Genomic DNA, 17,888 nt, shown 5'->3' on the forward strand with positions numbered 1-17,888 from the left:
TTTTGTTCTCCCCCAGGCAGCAACAGTGCCCAGAACTCTGATGTCACAGCTGCTAAAGGTGAGACCCTGAGGCCTGCAGTGGGAGGGACTGGGGCTGAGAAGATGGGACCAGGTTATGGGAAGTTGTCAGGGGGACATGCTGAGGATGCGGTGGACTATAGAGAATGTCGACACTTACATGATTCCCTGACTTTGTTCCTGATTATTTTCCTTCACAGTGTGAGCCTTCTCACCCCCACTTTGTGACTTCAAGATCCCTCCGGTCTCTCTTGTTGCAGAGGGCATCCTCATGTATCTGGGGTCACATAAGCATAATGTGGGGAGGTAAGGAGATTGGCCTGGCCCTGCCCACCAGGCCCTCCCGACACTCACCTGTGTCTCTCCCTGATGACTTTCCTGCTCCAGCAGAGGCGGCCGAGGCTTTCTCTACTCATCTTTGTGTTTTTCCTGAAGAATAACATCTACTTCCCTGATGAAATAATAATCCAGGTTTGAAATTATTTTTTCTAATCTTGTCATGCTGGTTTGATGGGTAACCAAAAAAGGTTCTTAGTAAATCGGTTCTAGAATCCATGTTTACTGTGCTGAGTCTGTGCAGGTAGGGGCAGGAGAGACTGTGAGGAGCCGAGGGGGATGTGTCTAGTCAGTGCTCAGTGCATTGTGGGCTTTCTGTGGTCACTGTTCAAAACTGGTCATCTCTGTGCTCCTTTGTCCTTGTCCTTCAGTAGCACCTGTCCTAGCAGGACCTTTGATCACAGGGACTCAGACAAGACCTGGGCCTGTCCTGTCTCCAGGAACATGCATCGCCAGGTCAGCCTAAGCTCACATCAGGGCTGGGCCCTCAGTCTTCACAATTTGCATGTTTACACTTTGCTTCTTTGGTTTTTATTGCTTCATGCCTGTTCATTTTCATGTTTAGACACCAGGCGCCATGTCCTCGGGGTGTCCCTGTCTCTGACAGTGCCTAAGGCATCTGTCATTGTTCCCACAAAGCTCAGGGCAGCCCCTGCTCACAGGAGTGTTTGGTGTTAGAGACTAATTTTCAGACTCATTAGATTTTGGCCTCATTTCAGGACCGTTTTCTGGATTATTTCTGTTTTTTCCAGATCTTTCCCTTTAAAGATTTATTTATGCATACAAGAACTGGGGTGTAAGCCAGAGGTGCAGGGGAGTGAGAGGATTCACCAGAGACAAAGGGAGCAGAACAGGTAGATCTACTGAAACACACGGCTGAGGGGTGCAGCAGGCAAGGCAGGAGAGGTCTGCTGTGCCATGTGGGTCAGCTCCCTGGCCAGATTCTAGAACACTGTTCTGGCCAGATAGAACTCGTGCTTACAGTGGCTGTTGATAGCTTGATAGTGCTATCTTTAACTCCTGCTCCACCAGGGAGGCCCTCTTTTCTACATCTTTTTAAAAGACCAAATTCTGATATTAGTGGAGGATAAGATTAGATAGTTTCTCATCTTAGACAAGCTCATGTTGCATTTCTAGTTTTTTCTGTAGGTTCTCCCTCTAGCCCTGCCCTGAAGTGTAGCAACCCCACTGCTGCTTTGATCCAAACCCAGGGTTTGATAAAATAGCATCATAGGAACATTCACAGTGGCTGAAAAATGGTACCCATAAACTTAGGACCCCCTTTTCTGAAGTGATAAATGTGCTCTTGTGCTGGGGTGTGCAGGAGGGTTGATTGGGGAGGGTGCAGCACTTGGGACAGCAGCGGGAGGTGGGGGGCACTGCTGTCACTGTGAGTGGAGGTGTGTGTAGCATGTAACCTAAGGCCACGTTTTTAAAGACACTGTCTCTAGAACATGGAGGTGCTCTACACTGATCATTCATGAACTGATAATTGTTGTGTGTGGCATATGAGTGACAGGCTATTTTTGCATCTAGGAAAACTCAATGAACTAAAAATAGGCCCAACTTGCTGGCCTGGTGAGAATGTGTCCTAGTGGGAAGGGGACACTGGAGACTGTGACAGTAAATAAGGGACATGTCTGGCTACAAGTGGGAAAGGGGTGAAGGAAGATGACCCAGAGTCAGTGTGTGGGGACAGGATGGCTGTCTTCCCAGCATGGTCAGTGTGGGCCTCACTAAGGTGACCTTTGAGAAAAAGTTTGATGGACATGTTGCCCACAAGGATGTCCAGGGAAGTTCTGTCCAGGCAGGACAACCTTCAGTGCAGATGTATGAGGCAGGAATGAGCCTGTGTGGCTGAGATGAGCAAGGAGGCTGCCTGGCTGGCTGGAGCAGAGGGCTACTGAGATGAGTTCTGTGTGCACCCAGATCATTCAGGCCTTCAGGATGTTGAGAGGGCTTAACTTTCTGAGTAAAATGTGGGTTGACAAGACCTTTCTGAACAGAGATGTGGGACTTCTCTTTAGAAGACTGTCTGGCTGCTCTGCAGAATCCAAGGGTGAGAGGTGGAAAGATAAATGTGAGAAACCAGTGCAGGCTCCAGGACAGACAGGTTGGTGCCTTTGTTGGGGCAGGGGGAGGTGAGCAGGAAAACAATAGGAAGTGATTGGATCTCTGTATATTTAGAAATGGACTTTACAGTGTTTCCTACGGCTGGGTTGTAAGAAAGGGGTCAAAGATGACACCCAGTATTTCATAATATGCAGGCAGAGCTGGAGCCTGCAGTGACATGGGGAAGCCTCCAGAAGAGCCATATCTGAGGAAATGGCATCCTATTCAATTTAGGAAAGTTGAAGATGAGATTTATGGAAATACAATGATGGTGGCAATTGGACAAACAAGTCTAGAGCACAGGTGAAATGTCTGAGCTGGAAATAGATCTGGGAGGTGATGTGATGTAAATAATATTTTAAGTCTTCAGTATGGAATGGTCCCCTAGAGAGTGATGACTAAAGAGAAAGGAGCAGAACCAAGCTCTGCCCCCCCCTCCCATGTTGGGCCATATAAGCAGAGGCTCGCAGAGCTGACTGTTAACATGTGAAGGCATGGAGACCAGGGAGCCCCCACTTCAGTGAGCTCAGGAGTGATGATCAGGAGCACCCAGATGCTCATAAAGACTCAAAGTCGAGAATAGAACCTAAGATTCTATTATTCAGCCCCTCCCCTCACCCTAGGGATGGTGAATTTAGAGTTGACTCCCAGGAGGAAGCACTTCATCCCTGGAGGCAGGAACAAGTAACAGCAACTCTGGAGTCCAATGTTCCATCCAAAGAGATTGAGGGAAACTGTATACTTGTGGGGACCCACCCAGAACCTGGGAGGCAGCTGTTACGACCTGGACACCTGGCTCTTCCCTGAGGCCTGTACACATACTCACTCACTTGGAAGTTTAAGGACCCCTAACATGACAGTGGACCTGTCCTGCCGGTGGGGGCCCAGGGAGCCTGGGGAGGGCCTGGCTGAGCAGGAGAAAGGGCGGCTCTGGGCTCCTGTGCTCAGCCCTGTGGCCACACGGGGGCGCTGCCGCGCTGTTCCGGATTCTGGTGGAGCCTCCAGGACGGGGCCGGGGCTGAGGTGGGCAGAGTTGGGGGTCCTGGAGGGCGGTGTCCTGGGGGTGAGATGCTCTGTGAGGAAGCAAGGCTCAGAGGAGAGGAGACTCCGGAGCCTGCCCTGGGTGTGAGGTTTCCAGCTTTTCTCCCCAGGACCCCTCTCTCCAGTCCCTTGATAGCAGTATTTGGGAAAATTGAAGCCTCATTTTTTCCTTCTAACCTGTAACTTTTTTGAGGGCTATTTTTTAGAATAGCATGTTTATAAATACTGTTAGATTTACAGAAGAGTTGCAATGGTAAAAGTAGTTTCTATATAGCCCACATCATTTCCAAGCTGCTAACATCTCAGATGACTACAGTCATTTGTACAGTTAAGGAAGCAATACTGATGCACTTATGCTAAACTCCGCACTTTATTTGGGTTTCATTAATTCTTTCTAATATCCTCGTTATGTTCCGACATCCCACCCAGGACACCACAGGAAGCCCCGACCATGTGTGCCTAAGGCGCCTCTGGCTGACGGTTTCTCAGACTTTCCTGCTTTGATGGCACTGAGCTGCTCAGGAATAATGGCCTCGGTTTGAGGTCTTCTGTGATGGATGATGGGTTTGGGGGGAAAAAAGACCACAGCGGTTAAGTGCTGTTCTCCCTTCACACATCAACTGTACAAATACCCACTTCTACTTTTCATTTATTTAGTTGCTGTTGCCTTTGGAAGGAAGGCACTATGGGCAGCTCACACTTAACGTGTGTTCTGCTATAAGCATTTACTTCCATGCAGGCTTTTTTGTTTTTTTACAAATCTAAGTTTTCAAATTAGTTGGGTAAATAGGACAGTGATCACCAGGTTGTATGCTCAGTCTGTGTTTGGTTTTTAAAGAAACTGTCAAAGGCCACCCTGGTGGCGCAGGGGTTAAAGTCTTAGTACTGTCGCCAGTCACTGTGGCCCAAGTTAGATCCCTGGCCAGGGAACTAACTCACAGATAGCCTGGCAGACCACTCCTGTGTTGCCCCTGCTCCCCTCATCAGTGTATTTCAGTAGATCTGCCTGTTCTGCTCCCCACTCTGTCTCTGGTGAATCCCTACACACACACACACACACACACACACACACACACACGCACGTGCACGCGCACGCGCACACACACACACACCCCACTCCTGTGTTGCCCACTGCTCCCCTCATCAGTGTATTTCAGTAGATCCACCTGTTCTGCTCCCCACTCTGTGTCTGGTGAATCCTTCACACCCACACCCACACCACACACCCCCCCCAACATACTTGCAGTTCTTGTATGCATAAATCTTAAAAAAACATTAAGGGCCTCCCCGGTGGCGCAGCGGTTGAGCGCTGGGTTGCGAAGGTGCCCGCGGCCTCTGCGGCGCCGGTTCGATCCCCGGCTGCTCCCCGGCCACTGGAGGAGGGTCCCACATGGCGCGCAGACCTCTCCTGCCGCCCACTGCTCCCCTCAGCAGTGTACTTCGGTCCTTCTGCCTGCTCAGCTCCCCGCTCTGGCTCTGGTGAATTCTCTCACCCTCCCGCGCTTCTGACTGTACCCAGTGCATGTATAAACAAGCAAACAAACAAACAAATAAATAAATGCCTCTATTAAAAAAAAAACAAACATTAAACTGTCCAATATCTCCCCTAGTGACACTGCCATTTTTTGAAATTTATTTTTTCAGCAGGAATATAAGGTACCCCCATCAGGTGTTACCACCATGCTGCATCCACCAACTCACCCACATTCTACCACCACAGACCATTGTGCTTCTTTCCCTCTTTCTCTTCCTGCCCCAGCCTCTCCCCGCCTGTTGTGTCAGTTCTGTAGTCAGCTCTCAAGGGTTAGTTTTTCAGCTTATATTTATCTATTAGCTACTTTATATTCCACATATTAGTGACACCATTCTGCATTTATGTCTGACTGTGCCATCTCATATCGTACCAGCAGTGAATGAGGGGTCCTGTTGCTGAGTCAGCACTTGGTATTACCCTCTTTTTTTATTTTTGCCTTCTGTTAAGTGCATAATGGTATATCAGAGCACTTTTTTATGTCTTTTCCTAATAATGGGAAATCATTGAATGAGAATCATTCATATAGTTATTTGGCACCTATATCTCTTCGTGGGTGAAGTCTTTTGTTCATTTTTAAATCGGCTTATTTCTTATTGTTGAGTTGTAAGCGTTCATTTATAAATTCTAGATACAAGTCCTTTATCAGATACATGATTTGATTTTCAAATCTTTTCTCCCACTCTGTCTTAAATTCTGTATTTATGACAGTAGACACTAATGACTACATACAAGCAAATGACCTGGCTCACAGGAGAGTAAGAGGGTGATGGGGGGGGTGGATGTTTATCTATGTAAAATTTTCTTGTGTGTGTGGGTATACAGGGCTCCTTTCAAGTTAGACAAGGGCAGAACACTTGTTTGCACTAGGACAAAAGATACACATCTGAGGTATGACCAGGAGAGCCTTGTTAATAAGATTGGAGCCATGGGTGGGAGTCAGGTGTGTATCATTGGACTCCCCCTCCCTAAAGCCCAAAATCCAGTGTTCAGTTTGACCCACCCTTCTCTGTCAATGAAAAGACCAGGACCTTGCTCTTGAGCAGCATCCTGCATCCTATAGCCTGTTCCACCACTCCTGTTTCATCATTGTGATATTGTTGATGCAACATTTGTGCATGAAATAATACTTTCAAAACTAGATCCTACTAAAATTAGATAAAGATTTCTTAGAGACTATACCAAAAGCATGACCTGCAAATGAAGAAATGAACTGACACTTCATCAAAGAAACTATATGAATTGTAACTTAGCACACAACACAGAACAACAAAAAACAAAAAGGAAACGGACAATACCAAGTGCTGGCCCAGATGCTAAGCCACTAGAACTGCCACACTCTGCTGAAAGGAATCCAAAGGTCACAGACACTTCAGAGCAGTGGAGCAGTTTCTTACAAAGTAAACATACACTTACCATGTAGCCTGGCAAGCCCACGGCTAGGTATTTCTCCAGAGAACTAAAAACTTGTATTTATCCCAAAAGTTGTAAACAATGACTTTATTCATCACAGCCCCAAACTGGAAACCACCCAAACATTCCCCCAGCAATGAGCACTGCGGTGGAGCCAGCAGTGGACACCCCCCAGCAATGACAGGAGTGAATATGCATGCATGCAACACGAAGGGCCTCAGTTACATGATGCTAAGTGACACTCCTGGGGGAGTCTCAAAAAATTTTTCCTGATAAGTGAATGGCATAAATAAGCAAAACACAACATGAAAACAAGATTATTCTACGAAATACAGTCAGTTTTAATGAGTGACTCACCTTTGTTAGTCAGTAGATAGGGCCAGTGACTGTAACTCCAAATAACAGACTTAAACAAGCAGGACACCTACTGCTCTGACACGTGATGGCCTCTTGTAGGTGATCCGGGACTGAAGTGCTTCCAGCAACGTGGGCCCTCCAGTGTCCTATGCTGGAATCGCTCCGGCAGTGCTTCCTAAACTTTGCTACACATTAGAATCACTTGGAGATTTTTTCAAACACTGATATCTATACCTGCTACTCTCATAATTCTTAGTGGGCCTACCATGTAACCTAGGCACCAGGATTTTTTAAAGTTCCCTAGGTCATTCTAATGTGCAGCAAAGTTTGGGAATTACTGCCCTAAGGAACTGCTGATAGCCCCATGGTCCAAGATGACTTAACAAAACACATGTGTTCCAAACGGGGGACAGAGGATGGGGGTATGATTATAAGCTACACACATAATTTCTGCTCACATCTCATTGACCCAATAACATAGTCCTATCAGGTTGCAGGAATGCTAAAAAAGATAATCTATTTCAGCCAGTCATGTGCCCAGCTACAAATATTTTCTTAAAGGAGAACAGAGCCTCCCTGATGGCTCAAGGGGTTAAGCAAAGCATTATGAAGCAATCCGAAGCCTCTACAGTATGAATTTGATCCCCGGCCGGCCAGGCAGCTACCCACATGGTACGACAGACCTCTCCTGACTCACCTGCTGCTCTCCTCAGCAGTGTATTTCGTCAGTCTGCCTGTTCTGTTTCCCACTCTGTCTCTGGTGAATCCTGCACCTCTGGCCTGTACCCCAGCTCTTGTATGCATAAATCTTTTTAAAAATAATTTTTAAAAAATTAAAAAATTAAATTAAAATTAAAAAAAAAAAAAGAGAGAGATAACCAGCAAACTCTCCCACCAAACAGCAGCAGTCCAATCTGGCAGAAGTGAAAGTGCCAATCCAGAACTTGAAAGCGAAACTCCCAAGAGGCCATCTGACTTGCTAGTATCTTCCATCACCAAATAGATGAAGTTGGAGATTGCAGTGAATCATATGCCAGAGGGAGGCCGACATATGTTTGAGGAAGTATGTATCAGAATGTCTGCCCCAGAAAATTGCTGGATTTTTCACCTGAGTAATATGTTAGAGCAGTATATGTTCAAATGCCCAAAGGCAGGCAGCAACATCACAAATCCAAGTACACCATCCATTGACTAAATCCAGTGAAGCATTCTCAGCACAATAAGGAAAAACTCCAAAGAGAGGGGGCTTCCTCTAAAATCCTCCAAATATTTCACCTTGTGCCTGGACATACCTTGTTAAACTCTGGGTTGTCGGAAGTCATGACATATTTTTTCTGCTTTTCAAATGTCATTTGTTTATATTAAGAACAAAGATCAGGGGCCTCCCTGGTGGTACAAGGATTGAAGTCTCAGCACTATGAAGCTATCAGCAGCCACTGCAGCATGAGTTTGATCGCTGCCCAGGGAGCTAATCCACATGACACAGCAGACCTCTCCTGTCTCGCCTGGTACTCCCCTAGCAGTGTATTTCAGTTGATCTGCCTGTTCTGCTCCCCACTGTCTCTGGTGAATGCTCTCACCTCCCCCACCCGCCACCCCTCTGGCCTGTACCCCAGCCCTTACATGCATAAATCTTTAGGGAAAAAAAAAGAACAAAGATCAATGATATATTGCCCACTTTGTTCAAAAACCTTTTGCCATCTTTCAGTGAGCTTCAAAATTCCTCGTTCATAGAAGGATCCATCTTTACTAGTGAAAAACTGAACAAGGTGCTGATTTACAGCCTCATCTGAATTGAATATTATACCACGCAAGTTTTGAAGAGAGTGAAACAAGTGGAAGTGTGAAGGCGCAAGTTCAGGAGGGTATGGTGGATGCCGCAACACATCCCATCCAAGCTCCAGTAATTTCTGATGGGTGATCAAACTTGTGTGTGGTCTCACATTGAGATGGAACACTACTCCTTTACCATTAACAAGCTCTGGAAGTTTCTGGATGATGGATTCATTCAAGCCATCCAATTGCCGACACTACACATTCGAATTGATTGTTTATTTCCTTGGCAGGAACTCAAAAAAACATGACACATTTAAAATCCCACCACACTGAGAGCATAGTCTTCCTCTGACGAATGACTGCTTTTGATGTCATTTGAGGTGAACTATCAAGTTGGGACCAAGACTGTGCACCTCATTATACACAATCCACTTCTCATCACCAGTTTTCAGTTGCTTCAAAAAGGATTGTTTTCTTCACGTTTAATGAGCTACTGCAGCTGTTTATATGTGCCATCAAATGAACTTCTTTAAGTTCGTGAGGAACCCAAAAATCAAGCCTGCATCTATATCCCAGCTTTTCCAGGTGGTCGTGAACACTTGAATGATGGATGTTCAATGTTTCTGCAATCTCTCAATTCGATCGATGCCTTTATTTTGTCGTCATCAACCTCTCTGACCAAGGAGCGTTGTTGAGATCAAAATCACCAGCATGGAATCTCATGAACCATCGCTAGCACTGACGCTGTTGTAGAGCACTGTACCAGTAAACTTTTTTTTTAAAGATTTATTTATTTATTTATACAAGAACCGGGGTACAGGTCAGATGTGCAGGAGGGTGAGAGGATTCACCAGAGACAGCGGGGAACAGAACAGGCAGACTGACAAAAAATACACTGTTGAGGGGAGCAGCGGGCGTGACAGGAGAGGTCTGCCACGCCATGTGGGACACTTGCCTGCCGGCTGGGATGGAACCAGCGCTATAGAGGCTGCGGACAGCTTTATAGGCTGTACTCAACCGCCTGCACCACCAGGGGAGGCCCTGTACCCATAAATTTATGCAACTTTTCACAAGCTTGATGTGTGTTCTTCCCGTTATGGAAGTAAAACAGTAAAACATGGTGAAAATGCAGAGTTTGGTCTTCCATCAACTTGTTGTAAAATCTCCAAAACTAACCAAATCGCTCAATTTATTTTAGAATGAAGCTAGAACTGCCAACTGTCAAGTGACTAGCAATAACGTAGATGTAAATGACCCTAGTACTTCCGAACATGCCATCTGTTGCAAACATGCGTCATGACTTTTCCAACAACCCAATAATTGCAGAGGCTCTTTGATCCAGATTAGTTTGGTTCTGCCTTTGCCTTCAAACTTTTTTCCAGCAGATATGCAGACACTATCAAATTGCAATTTTGTCATGGCTTCTTGGATGTTGCAGTTAGTCTGAATAAAATAAAAAGCAAATATATGAAGTGACAGTATAATTCAACTTTCACATTATAATAATACCTAGCATTAACCTAGCTATTCCTTTACAGAAAATAATCCTTATGACACTCTAGTATTACATACTGTTTACAGCTGAAAAATACTGAGGTTTAGAAAAAATTACGTAGTTTCTTTAAAAATCTCACAAATAGTAAATGGTAGGAGTTCTGGATTTGAATATCTAGCTTTAGCTTCATATCTCTTATACTTCTCATTATACCATTGGAACAGCCCATATATCAATATATAGCTGTTGTGCTCTGCAGGATTTTTATGTCTAAGCTAGTTTCTGCTTCTATTCCACTTCCACCTTCCCAGTCACCCTGCTTCTTCCATAAGACACAGCCCTTGCCTGTCTGCTGGCCCCAACCCCATGCCCACATTACATAATGGAAGAGCAGAGGGGCCCTGCTGGCCCCCTTTTAACATCACCCTGGAGCCTAGGCCCATCCAGCCGCCCCTGTCACAGCCATACCAAGCCCTAGCTACTGCTGAGCGAATCTCACGTTTGGGGTCTCTGAATTTCTCATCTATAATTTTACTTATTAGTCTAATTCAGGCATTTCTTCTTTTCACACTGAGCTTCTGTTTCCTCACTGACATCTTTACATCCGATATCCATTTGGATAGCCATTACTAAATAAAACATACAAAATTGTACTTTTCACCATCTCACTCCCTATCCAAAAATCACCAGAAGACCCCTATTACCAATTCACATAGAAAATTTTCAATGTTACTATGAGGAAACCACTCAGTATTTCCTTTGATACTGTTAAGCAGCATTGAGTTTGCTTGTATTAAAGGCCAGGTTGTGAAACAGTAAAGCCTAGTTCTAAGGCAACCAGCTGTCAGTAGCAGTGATGGAAAAAGGGAAGATTAAAAAAATCTTCTAAGAAACTTTTATTAAATATGTTTATTTGAATAAAATATAGGAAAGTACAAAAATCATAATAAATGCCCACAAAGCAAAACTGCACACATTTGTGCTACTACCGCTTAGATTAATAGAAGTGTAGGAAGAAGCAGTACCTGACCAGCATAATGCTGATAACAAAACCAAAGACAGCACAAAAAATGAAAACTGCAAGCCAATTTCTCTGATGAACAAAGTCAAGAATCCTCAGCAAAATATTAGCAAACCGAATTCAACAATACATTAAAAAAATACACCATGACCAAGTTGGATTTATTCCAGGGATGCAGGGATGTTTATCATACACAAATTCATCAATGTGGTTCAGTAAATCAACAAATTGAAAAATAAAAATTATATGATCATGTCAAAAGTGCAGAAAATGCATGTGATAAAATTCAGCCTGCATTTATGATAAAAACTCAATAAAATGGCACAGAAGGAACATACGTAAAGATAACAAAGGGCATACACAACATAGCCATAGGTAACATATCTCATTTGGGAAAAGTTGAGGGTTTTCCTCTAAAATCAGGAATAAGACGGAGATGTTCAACTCACCGTTATTTAACATAATTTCACACGTCCTGGTCAGAGCAATTTGGCAAGAAAAATAAAAGATATCCAGATTGGAAAAGAAGTACAACTTGGCCCTATATACTGACTTATAAACAGATGAAATGGTATTATACGTAGAAATCTCTAAAAACTCCAACAGCAACAAACTGTTAGAAACAATAAAGTTGCAGGCCATAACATACAAAAATCTATTGTGTTTATGTACAACATGAACTACCAGAAAGAGCAATAAGGAAAACAATACCATTCACAAGTGCAGCAAAAAGTGTAAAATTCATAGGAATAAATTTAAGCAAGGAAGGAAAGGAATTGTACACTGAAAAGTATAAAACACTGTTGAAGGAAATTAGAGAACACACAAAGAAATGGAAAGACATGCTGCACTCTTGAATCAGAAGAAATCAATGTCAAAATGGCCACTGTACTTAAAGTAATATAGAGATTTAACTTAACGCCTACTAAGACCCTCTCGGCCTTCTTCCTCAGAAGCATATTTTTAAAATCCTAAAATTTCGGGCCTCCCCGGTGGCACAGCAGTTGAGCGCTGGGTTGCGAAGCTCCCCGCGGCCTCTGCGGCGCCGGTTCAATCCCCGCCTGCTCCCCAGCCACCGGAGGAGGGTCCCACATGGCGCGCAGACCTCTCCTGCCACTCGCTGCTCCCCTCAGCAGTGTACTTCGGTCCTTCTGCCTGCTCTGCTCCCCGCTCTGGCTCTGGTGAGTTCTCTCACCCTCCCGCGCTTCTTCTCCCAGTGCTAGTATAAAATAAAAAAAAAATCTTAAAAAAAAAAAATCCTGAAATTTATATGAACACAAATAGCCAAAATAAACTTGAGTAAAAAAAGGACAAAAATGGAGGTGTCAAGTTGACGGATTTCAAACTAGAGAGCTACAGTAATCAAAACATTATTTTACTGGACCAAAATCAGGCACACAGATGAATGGAACAGAATCAAGATTCCAGAAATAAAACCATACAAACATAGGTAACAAATTTATGACAAAGGCATTAAAAGCATAAAATAGAGGGAGAAAAAAATCTCTTCAATAAATAGTGCCAGAAAAAAAAAAATAGCCACATGTAAGAATGAAACTAGATCACTATCACACACTAAAATCAACTCAAAATGGATTAAGACTCAAATCATGAAATATACAGAAGAAAACATAGATTAAAAGCTCTTTAACAGTCTTAGTGATGTTTTTCGTGGATGTCTCCACAAAATGAACAGGCAAATAAGGGAGATGATATCTGCAAACCATGAACGGAAGGGAGAAGATATCTACAAACCATGTGTCAGACAAGGGGTTAATATATAAACAACTTATACAACTCAACAACATAAACATACAACCAGATTAAAAAATGGGCAGAGGATCTAAGTAGGCATCTCACCAATGAAGACATACAGATGGCCAACAGATACACAAAACAAGTTCCACATCAGGGAAATGCAAACCAAAACCACAATGAGATTTCTCTTAACACCAGCTACAATGACTATTATCAAGAAGTCAAGAAATAGGGCTTCCCTGGCGGTGCAAGTGGTTAAGATGCAATCTATGACACTATCTCAGCCACTGCAGCACAAGTTCGATCCCCGGCCAGGGAGCTACCCACATGGCGCGGCAGACCTCTCCTGACTTGCCCGCCGTTCTCTTCAGTAGTGTATTTCAGTCAAATCCACCTGTTCTGCTCCCCACTCTGTCTCTGGTGAATCCTCTCACCCCCCACACCTCTGGCCTATGCCCCAATGCTTGTAGTCATAATAAAAAATAAATCTTAAAAAAAGTCAATAAATGTTGGTGAGAAAAAGGACTGCTGAGTCACTGTTGGTTGGGGATATAAATTGGTGTAATTACTATGGAAAACAGCATAGAGGTTCCTCAAAAAATTAAAAATAGAAATACCATAAGAATCAGTAATCCCTCTTCTGGGTATTCACCTGAAGAATATGAAAACACTAACTCAAAAAGACATGTGCTCACTGTAGCACTATTCACAATAGCCAATATATGGAAACAACCCAAGCACCCAATGACAGATGAATGAATAAAATGTGGTGTGTATACACACACACACAATGGAATACTTAATTTTTTTAAAAAAATGAAATCTTGGTTGTGAAAACATGAATGGACCTTAGATTTTTTAATAATCAGCAGAAGAAAAGACAAATACCATATGATTTCACTAATTTGTGGAATATAGAAAACAAAAACAGATCCTGAGTCTGTCAGCAAATGGTTACCAGATGGGAAGGAGATGGGAGGAAATGGGTAGACAGGATCAACTGGTTGGTGGTAGGTGGTGACTGGACACTTGGCGTTAGACTTAGTAAGTAGATGTAATCATGGAGCCTGCAGAATGTTGCAGACTAATATTACCACAAACTTAAAAGGAAAAAAGTGGCTAAGGAACTTCTGGTCACAAGAGGACAGTCACAACATGTTTCCCTCTTCTTTTGCTCTCCTTTGTACCACAGAGTACAAGTAGACTTGGAATGCAAGACAGATTTCCTTTGGAGAAGTTAAAAGCAAGCAGCTAGAAGTCTTGCTTACAGAAAGGTCAAAACTGAATGAAAGCAGACATCTGATTCCAAAGTGCACTATACTCACAGAATGCCACAGCAAACACAGGAACACCACACATTGCCCATAACATTCACGAGCACACGGAAAGACTGAATGTGCGTCTTCCGCTTGAGCCTTGGAGAATATTAAGATGAGCTTAGCAGAAAGTGGTAATTGAAAAGGATTGGTGCAGTAAAGAAAAGGAAAGCCAGGCTAAGTTTCTCACAGGCAGGAAATTTATTGCTTTCACAGCTGCTCGAATGTCTGCAGAAATGTTCAAGTTTATCCAAAGAGAGGGATCACTGGAACACTGATAAGAGATTAAGATTCAGCCATCCTTGTTGAGCTCTTTTTAAAAATAAGTGGCCCTAAACCCTTGATCTCTTGACCTACATTACTTAGCAGCCATTTCATTTTTTAACTTTGGTGGGCATGCTGTAATATTTCATCTCTCAAAGAGTAACATGATACTTTCCTCAGTTTCCCCACAAGTGATTTTTAAAGAAAAAACCCTACAATATCCCTAATGAATACAGATGCAAAAACTCTCAATAACATAGTAGCAAACAGAATTCAAAAGCACATTAAAAGGATCAGTGACCATAATCAGGTGCATCCTTGGGATGCAGATTAATTCAATATATGTGACACATCAATATTAATATATGTGACACATCAACATTAATATATATGACAAATCAATAAATGTGACATATTAACAGAAGAATAAAATCACATCACATCAATAAATGCTGAAAAGTCACTTAAAAATTCAACATTCATTCATAAAAATTCTGAATATGTTAGGTATAGAAAGAATGTACCTCAACATATGAAGACCATACTGTACTTGACAAGTCCACAGTTACATACTCAATAGTCAGGGTTGACAGCTTTTCCTCTAAGATCAGGTTGAACAAGACGAGAATGGTCAATCTCAACAGGACTATTCAACACAGCACTCAGTGCATCAAGCAAGAAAAATAATTTAAAAGCATCAAATTGGAAAATGAGAAATAAAACAGGTTCTATCTGAAGATAAACTTTTCTCTTTGAAGCTTGTACTTACACTTGCAGATTATCTGACATCCCAAGCAAGGAAAAACAACCTTGAGCTGAGCTCCAAGGTCAGCTAAGAAACTTCGATCACAGAAGAGGAGGCTACCCAGAGGCAGGGTGCAGCAAGTTCAAACCTCTTCATCCCTCATGGGTGAAGTGCCCTGTGATGAGTTAATGAACTTCTGTCAAGCCCACATTTCTTTACCCCTTACCAGCTTTCCCGCCAATAAAATGCAATCCCTTTGTTCTCAACCCTGGTCGCTAAACTTATACCAACTGATTTCCTTTCTTTCTTTTTTTTTTTTAAGATTTATTTATTTATTTATATAAGGATTGGGTACAGTCAGAAGCACGGGAGGGTGAGAGAATTCACCAGAGCCAGAGCGGGGGGGCAGAACGGGCAGAAGGACCGAAGTACACTGCTGAGGGGAGCAGCGGGCGGCAGGAGAGGTCTGCGCACCATGCGGGACCCTCCTCCGGTGGCCGGGGAGCAGCCGGAGATTGAACCGATGCTGCAGAGGCTGCGGGCAGCTCCGCAACCCAGCGCCCAACCGCTGCACCACCAGGGAGGCCCTGATTTCCTTTCTTAACTAGGAAGGCAGACTTGAGTGCATTTTCCCCTCCAGTTTCCCTGTTTGTGGAGAATCTTCTGACACAGCTCTGGTTCCACACCTCTTCCATCCACCTGTGGCCTTCCATTCACGGCTGCATCCACCTCCACTGTGACATAAGTGACAAGCCCAAAGCTTCCGGATCACTTGGCATTTGGATCTCGCATTACAACACAATCTGGGAGTGTTCCCCATTGCTCAGAATCGCTTCTCAGAATCTACTGGTTGCTCAACCTCCAATTAAGAGCTTCTGCAACTGTTTGACATGCAATAAACTTTTCTCTGCTTCAAACACTGATGTTCTAGTGATTCTGTTGTTTATTTACAAAGGTATCAAATTCAAACAACTCAATAACAAAAAAACCCAAATATCTGATTAAAAAATGGGCAACGGACCTGGACATTTTCCAAAGAAAACATACAAATGGTCAAAATGAACATGAAAAGGTTCTCGATATCACTAACGATCAGGGAAGCACAAATCAAAACCACAATGAGCTATCACCTCACACTTGTTAGAATGGCCATTAAAGAGACAAGAAACAAGTGGTGAGGATGTGGCAAAAAGGGACTCCTTACATACTGATGGTAGGAATGTTAGTTGTCGCAACCACTGTGGAAAACAGAACCAGAGTTCCTCAAAAAATTGACCATATGATCCAGCAATTCCGCTGCTTGGAATACCAGTCCGAAGAGATAACAACACTGTAAAGGCAGGAATGGCCACAGTGCAGGTTTTCTGATCCCATGCAGACCGGGTGTAGGGTAAAGAAAATGTGAGGCTTTTCTGCCCTTCCGCCATCAGGATAGATGATGGATCCTTGTCCTGAATGCATGCCTGATGGCGGGCACCTGGAGTAGGGTGTGGGCATAGGTAGATGGGATTCAGCTGAGCTAAGACTGTGCTTTTAAGGGCGGCGTCTCGGAGACGCCAGCAGCAGTAGAAGCCGAAGCTGAGAGAGAAGCAGAGAACGCCAGAGAGCCCAGATAGAGTGAGGATTTGCTGGGGGCTGGGAGGACTGCCAGCCTCCCGGCCCCCCAGCACCCCTGCCTGCCATATGCCTGGTGAACCCCAATAAAAGACCTGCAAAATAACCACTAAGGACTTTGACTCCTCCTTTACCTGGTCTGCATGGGATCAGGAAACCTGCACTGTGGTCCATTCCTGCCCTTACACCTTGTATATATATATACAATTTTGTCTCTTAACAAACATAAACAATGCAGCCATGGCCCACAAAAGCATAACAAAATACAACAGAACAAAAATATATCACAATATAACAAAATACAACAGAATACAAATAAGTCCAGGCAGGGCCCCAACCTGGTGCAAAAGACAATTATTGGTACCAGCAGATGAGCCACCAAATCTGCTGCCGAAGGCACTGCTCATACGAGGGAGGGGAATCACTCACGGCATCTACAGTAACATACTAGGAGCCGTCAGGCGTCCTGGCCTTCTCTGGCTATAGTCTCAGCTACAAGCCACACACAGCATCCACCCCCAGGATGCACTAGCTCTGGGATTGGCGATTCTATTCTGTTGGGGGTAATCGCCAACCCTCAGGGTTTCTGTCTGCAGTCGCTCCAACGCTCGGCCTTCATAGCCACCAATGCGACTCGCAGACCCCTGCACTCAGGCCAACCCACTGCACAAGCACATGGGTCGGGGATCCAAACTCTACATTCGGCCTCTCTCGGGTCCCCTCTTCGGCTTGGGCTCCACCCCAAGCCACGTTCCCCACCCGTCCCCCAAGGATGGGTTCCTCAGCTCCTCACCCTCACTCGACAAAGAGCAGGGCATCACCCACAGGTGATTTTACGAGACTCACAGGTCTTCAGCATACTCAGGCTGCTTAGCCGCTCAGGGCTTCTCAACTTATCATCAGCACCAGTTTTTGCCTTCTCAGTTGGCTTTTCTCCTCTGCCTGGCTGCTGGGCATACACAGGCTGCTTTTGGCCATCAAGGCCCACTGGCCAACCAAGATTCCCATCTCCTGGGGTTTACAAACAAAACTGTTCCACCCCCAGGGTCCCAAAACATATCAACCTGCAAGGTCCTCCGCCTTCTGGCAGG

At 44.2% G+C, this 17,888-nt stretch overlaps 1 long non-coding RNA gene across 13 annotated transcripts; it reads left to right on the forward strand.

Annotated features, from left to right (window-relative positions):
• Window positions 1-16,732, forward strand: LOC119252090 (uncharacterized). Of its 13 annotated transcripts, none has more exons than XR_008553146.1 (4): window positions 1-58; window positions 219-489; window positions 726-810; window positions 7,711-14,043. It is a non-coding gene; the product is annotated as an uncharacterized LOC119252090 (long non-coding RNA). The 13 variants fall into 13 exon arrangements; XR_008553152.1 differs by having other exon boundaries at window positions 8,517-14,043; XR_008553147.1 differs by having other exon boundaries at window positions 729-810.
• Window positions 16,733-17,888: the final 1,156 nt, after the last annotated feature.

This window comes from Talpa occidentalis, unplaced genomic scaffold (assembly GCF_014898055.3).
Source record: "Talpa occidentalis isolate TD23 unplaced genomic scaffold, MPIMG_talOcc4v2.1 talOcc4.2, whole genome shotgun sequence".
NCBI lineage: Eukaryota > Metazoa > Chordata > Mammalia > Eulipotyphla > Talpidae > Talpa > Talpa occidentalis.